The following is an 8,333-nucleotide window of genomic DNA, read 5'->3' on the forward strand; positions in this document are numbered from 1 at the left end:
CGTGCCATGAACCGGTACTAATGCCTCAAACCCCATTAGTACCGGTTGGTGCCACGAACCGGGACTAAAGGGTGCGATGCCCATTAGTCCCAGTTCGTGGCACCAACCGGGACTAAAGGGTTAGACCTTTAGTCCCGGTTCGTGCCACCAACCGGTACTAAAAGGTCCAGACGAACCGGGACAAATGGCCCACGTGGCCCCTAGGCACACGAACCGGGACTAATGCCCCCATTAGTCCCGGTTCTAGACTGAACCGGGACTAATGGGGTAACCCGGGGTGGACCAAAGCCCTCTTTTCTACTAGTGTAAGATTCTAGGTAGACGAAATCATGAAGATATATCTACAAAGAAGGATGTACACCCGGAATAGTTACAACATGAAGGAACAAGATATCCAAAAGGAAGTCCTAGATATACCAATAAGATATTTTCTTGGAAGCATAGCACATGGATAGATATGGTCTTATTGGATATAGATGAATTCCTACCACACAACCATCAACTACATCACAACTAGAAACATGATATCATCGTTGAGATGCTTTGAGAAAGGAAACAAGTATCACAAGAACTAGTGAAACACATGCCATGATACAACCTACACAAGGTTGATGCAATAAATGTGTGCATGAAGTAGATAAAGATACTTGTTACCGAGATATCATTGGAAGGATGTAGATACCCATTGAAGGTAGATAGTAGTTCATTGATCATCCTAGCTCGACTCCAAAATGCATATGGTGACAACACCTTCCTTGTGAGTGAGCCGAGCATCCAATGAATCTCCAAATGTTCCTAGAAGAAGAACACAAACTAAACGGTACCCAAACTCATCGGGACCAAATAGTTAGAAACACCAATACATAGGACAAACTCCACATAAATATGTGCATATAGATTTGAAAAAGAATTTCATGCACATCTCATACAAATTGAGACTAGGTGGAGTTTCACCTATATATTGAGTCAAAGAAAGAAAGCATGCCATAAAACATACATGAAGTAAATATGCATGCTCAAGACTTTCAAGAACTAAAACCAAAACAAAACGAAATACCAAGAGAAAAGGATACCAAATACATAAATCATCACTTGGAAGATATCAATAAAGATACAACAAGGAGTGAGATATCCATTGATACACACTAAAATAAAAGATGTTGATGACCCACAAGTATAGGGGATCTATCGTAGTCCTTTCGATAAGTAAGAGTGTCGAACCCAACGAGGAGCAGAAGGAAATGATAAGCGGTTTTCAGCAAGGTATTCTCTGCAAGTACTGAAATAAGTGGTAACAGATAGTTTTGTGATAAGATAAATTGTAACAAGCAACAAGTAACAAAAGTAAATAAAGTGCAGCAAGGTGGCCCAATCCTTTTTGTAGCAAACGACAAGCCTGGACAAACTCTTATAATAGGAAAAGTGCTCCCGAGGACACATGGGAATATCGTCAAGCTAGTTTTCATCACGCTCATATGATTCGCGTTCGGTACTTTGATAATTTGATATGTGGGTGGACCGGTGCTTGGGTGATGTTCTTACTTGAACAAGCCTCCCACTTATGATTAACCTCTATTGCAAGCATCCGCAACTACAACAAAAGTATTAAGGTAAACCTAACCATAGCATGAAACATATGGATCCAAATCAGCCCCTTACGAAGCAACGCATAAACTAGGGTTTAACCTTCTGTCACTCTAGCAACCCATCATCTACTTATTACTTCCCAGTGCCTTCCTCTAGGCCCAAATAATGGTGAAGTGTTATGTAGTCGACGTTCACATAACACCACTAGAGGCTAGACAACATACATTTTATCAAAATATCGAACGAATACCAAATTCACATGACTACTGGTAGCAAGACTTCTCCCTTGTCCTCAGGAACAAACGTAACTACTCACAAAGCATATTCATGTTCATAATCAGAGGGGTAATAATATGCATAAAGGATCTGAACATATGATCTTCCACCAAATAAACCAACTAGCATCAACTACAAGGAGTAATCAACACTACTAGCAACCTACTAGCACCAATCCCGAACTTGGAGACAAGAATTGGATACAAGAGATGAACTAGGGTTTGGAGATGAGATGGTGCTGGTGAAGATGTTGATGGAGATTGCCCTCTCCTGATGAGAGGAGCGTTGGTGATGACGATGGTGATGATTTCCCCCTCCCGGAGGGAAGTGTCCCTGGCAGAACAGCTCTGCCGGAGCCCTAGATTGGTTCCGCCATGGTTCCGCCTCGTGGCGGCGGAGTCTCATCCCGAAAGGTTGTTGTTTATTTTTTTCTCATCGAAAGACTTCATATAGGAGAAGACGGGCATCGGAGAGCCACCAGGGGGGCCACGAGGTAGGGGGGCGCCCCCAGGGGGGCGCGCCCCCCACCCTCGTGAGCAGGGTGTGGGCCCCCTGGCCTTCATCTTTGGCGATGATTTTTCTTTATTTATTTTAAGATATTCTGTGGAGTTTCAGGACTTTGGGAGTTGCGCAGAATAGGCCTCCAATATTTGCTCCTTTTCCAGCCCAGAATTCCAGCTGCCGGCATTCTCTCTCTTCATGTAAACCTTGTAAAATAAGAGAGAATAGCCATAAGTATTGTGACATAACGTGAAATAACAGCCTAGAATGCAATAAATATCGATATAAAAGCATGATGCAAAATGGACGTATCAACTCCTCCAAGCTTAGACCTCGCTTGTCCTCAAGCGAAAAGCCGATAACAATAAATATGTCCTCATGTTTAGAGGTAGAGGCGTCGATAAAAATAAAATACGGACATGAAGGCATCATGATTATTTTCATAACAGCAACATATAAAGATTTTGTCATATGATTACTTATGTTCAGGTGATGATCTTTTCACAAAGCCAAAAGCATGAATCAGAAACCTTATTGAGCGCCAACAAATTATAACCTCAGTCATTGAAGCAACTGCAATGTATCATAACATCAGAAAGAGTCTATGTCAGAGCTTAAAAGCAAGTCCACATACTCAACTATCACTTAGTCCTTCATAATTGCTAACACTCACGCGATACTTGTGGTTACAGAGTTTTAATCGGACATAGAGAAAGATAGAGGCTTATAGTTTTGCCCCACAACCTTCTACATCAAGGGTAATGTCAGCAATAATAATTCATGCTCCCCCACATCCAATTAGATATATATATCATGTTCTTTCCAACATGCTGAGCTTGCCAAAGGATAAAATGAAAAAGGAAAGGTGAAGATCACCATGACTCTTGCATAAGGTAGAGGATAATAATAAAAGATAGGCCCTTCGCAGAGAGAAGCAGAGGTTGTCATGCGCGTTTAGGGTTGATGCACAAACTCTTAATGCAAAAGAACGTCACTTTATATTGCCCCTTGTATGTGAACCTTTATTATGCAGTCCGTCGCTTTTATTGCGTCCACAACAAGTTCGTACAAAGTTTATTTTCTCCGCACTAATAAGTCATGCATATTTAGAGAGCAATTTTTATTGCTTGCACCAATGACAACTTACTTGAAGGATCGTACTCAATCCATAGGTAGATATGGTGGACTCTCATGGCAAAACTGGTTTAAGGGTATTTGGAAGCACAAGTAGTATTTCTACTTGGTGCTGAGAATTTGGCTAGCATGGGGGGGAAAGGCAAGCTCAACACGTTAGAGGATCCATGACAACATACTTTATCTCAGATGTAAGAAAACATAACTCATTATGTTGTCTTCCTTGTCCAACATCAACTCTTTAGCATGTCATATTTTAATGAGTGCTCCCAATCATAAAAGATGTCAATGATAATATATCTATATGTGAAACCTCTCTTTCCTTATTACTTCCTATTAATTGCAACAATGACCAAAGCTATATTTGCCAACTCCCAACAACCTTTAATCATCATACTCTTTCTATGTGAAGTCATTACACTACTAGGGAAAAGGCTAGCAGCAGTGCGGGTTTTAGATGTATCAGTAGCGCGGGGACAGGCGCTACTAATAAGGCGCTACAGCTAACATATAGCAGTAGCGCGTGCTCACCGGCGCTACTGCTACACAATTGTAGCAGCAGCGCTGTTTGCGGAAGCTCACTACTGCTAGTAGCTCTAGCGCGTTTTACCTTGACGCGCTACTGCTACCACGGCGCTGCTGCTAACTTTTGTACACTCGCTACTGCTAATTTAAGTAGGTTTTTTTGTTATTTTTTTGGCATATTTGTTTTTTATTTGAACAGGCTTTATAGAAGAATCTTTAGCACATAGAAATGTCATCATGATACACATACAAATGTCTGCGAGACCACAAATGTAATCATAGCATGTACATACAAATAGTCTCATCATAATCATCATCCAACACAAAGTGATATCTTGTCATCATCTCGAAAATAGTGATACATGCAAGTCTCGAATACTTGCAACTACAACAACGTCATCCATCTAAACAAAGGTATACACAAGAAGTGCTATCACTATGAGTGAGAGCGGAACTATGCAGTACATGAGGTGGCGGTTACGAGTCCTCTCTCGCGCTAGTGTGAACCTCAAGTAACTAGCTTCTCCTTCTTGTCTGCTTTTGAAGCCTTTATGGCTGGCACCCATGAACCCATTCACTTGCGCCTGACACTCATGCCACTCGTTGTACACCCCCGGAACCTTCCCTTTGTACACGACATAGCAATTCCATCTCGCCATCAAGAAACTAGGTACCTGTTAGAGATGCATGTTCATGAAGAGGATGTACAATCATATATATGCAACAAAATATACTAGAGCAACACCAAAAAAGAAAGGATTAGCAACTAGATGCAACATACAGTACGCAAATTAATTAACTAGAGGTACGCAGGTCATCATACGCAAACTAACAAAGTAGCGTTACGCAAGTTCGACATGGACCGTGGACATCACAAAGTTTCATCGCTACAAGAAGTATACAAGTTCAACCGACACATATCATCATCGGCATCATAAATCACTAGAAGTTCCATCCTTCCATATCATCGAGGACGAACCCTAGCTTCTTGAACAACGTGAGGTCTAGACGTTGCATGCCTATGCGAGTTCGGACGTCAGCTCGCGATATAGGGACGTGGTGGAACATCCCCTTCTCATCGACGACTTCTTTCATGTGATCGTCGCAATGTCGCTTTGGATGCGAAAGAAGTCATCTCTAAGTTTATAATCCGCTTCTCCATGAGATTCTAGCCACTTGTGGATACGATCATCATTTCTGCTGTTAATGCGAAGCTTTTGGTGATCCGTGTTGAACTAATCATGAGATGGACGATGTAGAATCCATCCTTCTTGCTTGGTTTTGGGACATGGATGCAGGAGAAGTTAGTTTTATGCGCGAAACCCATCTTCTTGTTCCTTTGTTTCTTGATCTGCACGTGGCCACCTCTAAAGCTGAAGCCTTGGAGAGCATCATCTAGAATATTCATTATGTGGGTGTAGTCTTTTTTCTCGTAGTCTCTGGAAGGGTCAAAATACACGGCGTGGCAGACTTGCTGGTAAAGAACGATAAGGACGGCGCGCCCGTTGCTGCGGGGAAAAGACACCTCAAATTATTCCCCATATGAGAGAGAAGGAATGATTGAAATGTACGAAAGGGTTGTCCGGAATTGACTTACTTTGGATGATAAGGCACGAGGACAATTTCCCGGTCCTTATTCTGTACCATGAAGTTTTGGAGGTACTCCCTAGCAGTTTCACGCTCAAAGTCGCCGAGACTCAAGAAAGACTCGTGCATGTAGTACGGATCCGCCACACAGATTTGCGAGACTTCTTCACTCTTCATGACGGAGCTCATATGTAGCGCAAAAAGGCGGACGATAGTAAAATCAAGCTGCCTTGTTAGAAACATCTCAAAGATATGGTCAAACCGTAGGAAGAACACCTCCGTGGTCCGTGTGTCGACGTAGCACTTCCCCTTAGGCACATGAGCCGCGTATGTCGGATATCCTGGATCCTTTGAGGCTAGTAGGCTTTTCTCAGTCGACAGCACATGGTCGTGCAGTCTCCTGAGATCCCCTGATAGTGCCTCCAGCGGTATCGGCGATAGCATCGGCTCGCCCGGGAGATGGAACATGACCACACTTTTCACAGGTACACGCTCTTCATAATGCATCGTCTGGCTGCAATGTGCTTTGGCTTGTTTGGAGACAGTTACCTTCCCCGATCTCTTCCTCTCCTTTTTCTTAGACACACCTTCAAGATCCTTCCTTAACCACTGCCCCAGTGTTCCCGGGCTAAGTACTGTACGACCCTCGCGCCCGGCTAGTTGAGCCTGTGTTGAGGCGGCATCTTCAGGCGTGTCCTGTGAGGATTTCATGAAGAGAGACTTTTTGCAATCCATGGTACGACCCTGCCCGGGCATATCATCCATATCCTCATTAGCAAGCTGATAGCCCGATTCGTCATATGGTTGACTCATCATATCTATGTCACAGTCATACGCGTTTGTATTGAGGTAATCCATAGGGTCGACCTCCGTCTCATCATCCATTCTCTGTTCTATAGGAGAAATTACATCAGCCAGTACTATTGCACCCCCTTCATCATGTCGTCTGCCGCTCTCACCCGGCACTAGAGGAGCTGGTAATTGCGTAGGCGGGTGGTGGTCTTCGCACATGCTTGTTGATGTGTGGTAGTTATTGGTGTGCTCTCGGCCGGCTCCAGACGAATAAGATTCTTCGGTCATAGCAGCACCCAATTCTTGCAGCTTCCAATCCGCGGCGGGGTCTCGTCGTTCGCTCCCACATGCTGTACTGGAGGAGGCAAATCCTCGTGCCCCGATTTCACACTGGTCAAGCTAACCCTGAAGTGCCCAGCGGGGATCGGCTGGTTGTGGAACGTGCGTTGAGAGGGGTCCATTATCATCCCCTGTCCCACGTCCACCTTCTGGCCTTTGATCAAGTAGAGTATGGTGCACGGGGTTTCTTTCGCCTGCAAACACATATGTCTGTGGCGTAAAACAACCGAAAGGCAACAAAAATGGAATATTTTATATATATATGTATATATATGTTGGTGCGATATGTAATTACCGTGACGGCGTCGAGCTCAGCCAAAAACGAAGGCCCACCTAGCGCGCCTGAGACTGAGGACGGGCTGCTATGAGTGGGAGCGGCTGCGAGAGGAGGCCCGGTTGCGTGAGCAAGTGATGGTGCGATGGTGTTGTTGTTCATGGAGTTGCTCCCGACGAAACTGGGCATCGGGAAATCATGTACCGTCTTGTCTGGATTTTCCTTCGCCCAGTTGATGATAAATGGAACCAAGTAATACGAAATCATTTCTGCAGGCAGTTACAGCTGCATTGACTGCCTGCTGTAGCAACTCATATTTGTCCTCGGCTGCTTTTTTCGCGTCCTCAGCTGTTTTTTTCTCGACCGCAAGCTTCACCTTCGCATTGATGTCCGCCTGAATAAACTTCGTTTTCAGCTTCTTGGCCTCCGGGCCCTCGTTGTAAAACACCTTCCACGTGGCGCCATCTCCAGCGCCGTGCACACGACCATATTGCGGTCGCTGATCCAAAGGGAGTCCCTTAAGTTCGTTCAAGGCCCGGTTGAGAGGGGTGTCCCACTTGGGCCTCATCGAAGAAGTAGGGCTTTCGGCTGCAAGCTGGTGTTGCTTCTCCAGTAATCTAATCAATTTCCTCATGATATTGTCCGTGTAAAAAACCTTTTTCTCCTTGTCCCACTTGTAGCGGGCCCTGATGAAGTCATGCTCCAAGGGGTTGGTGAACTTCACGAAGGGGTCTGGGAGACCCCGCGGCTTCACGTTCCGCGTCCTCCTTATCCCATATCGGCCTTTTACCGAGGTAGCCACGGCTTCTGAGGCGATGCTTCCCCGTGTTTCTTTGCTGAAGGCTCTTGAATTTCGCAGCCTTAGCCTTGGCTGCCTCGCTAGCGCAAGTGTCCTTGAACTTTTCGAACTCCTCTTCCGTAAGTGTCGGATTTTCCTCCAGAATCTTGGATAGGGGTTCATCAGCCTCAATAGCTCGTTTCACCCTCCTTTTCCAGGGGGCCAAATCATTGCTGAACATGCCCATGGCGTGATTGTTAATCTTTTTCATCTTCGGATCATCCCACGGTTGTTCTATGTTATCATCCCGGTCAGGGAACTTGAATCTCTTGTGCAACTTTGTTAGGAGCAACTGCGTCAAATGTTCTTTACTCCTTAAGTCATCGTCGTTGATGCTCGCGCATTCCCGTAGGATGCATCCTACTTGGTTCCCATAGCACTTGCGAGGTTCTTCCGGCTCTAACTTGCCAAGTGCCATCTTTGTGATCACAAGTCGTCCAATCCCTAGTTTGTTAGGTTTTCGTATCCTCTACTTCTTAT

The sequence above is a fragment of the Triticum dicoccoides genome, chromosome 6B (assembly GCF_002162155.2).
Source record: "Triticum dicoccoides isolate Atlit2015 ecotype Zavitan chromosome 6B, WEW_v2.0, whole genome shotgun sequence".
Taxonomy (NCBI): domain Eukaryota; kingdom Viridiplantae; phylum Streptophyta; class Magnoliopsida; order Poales; family Poaceae; genus Triticum; species Triticum dicoccoides.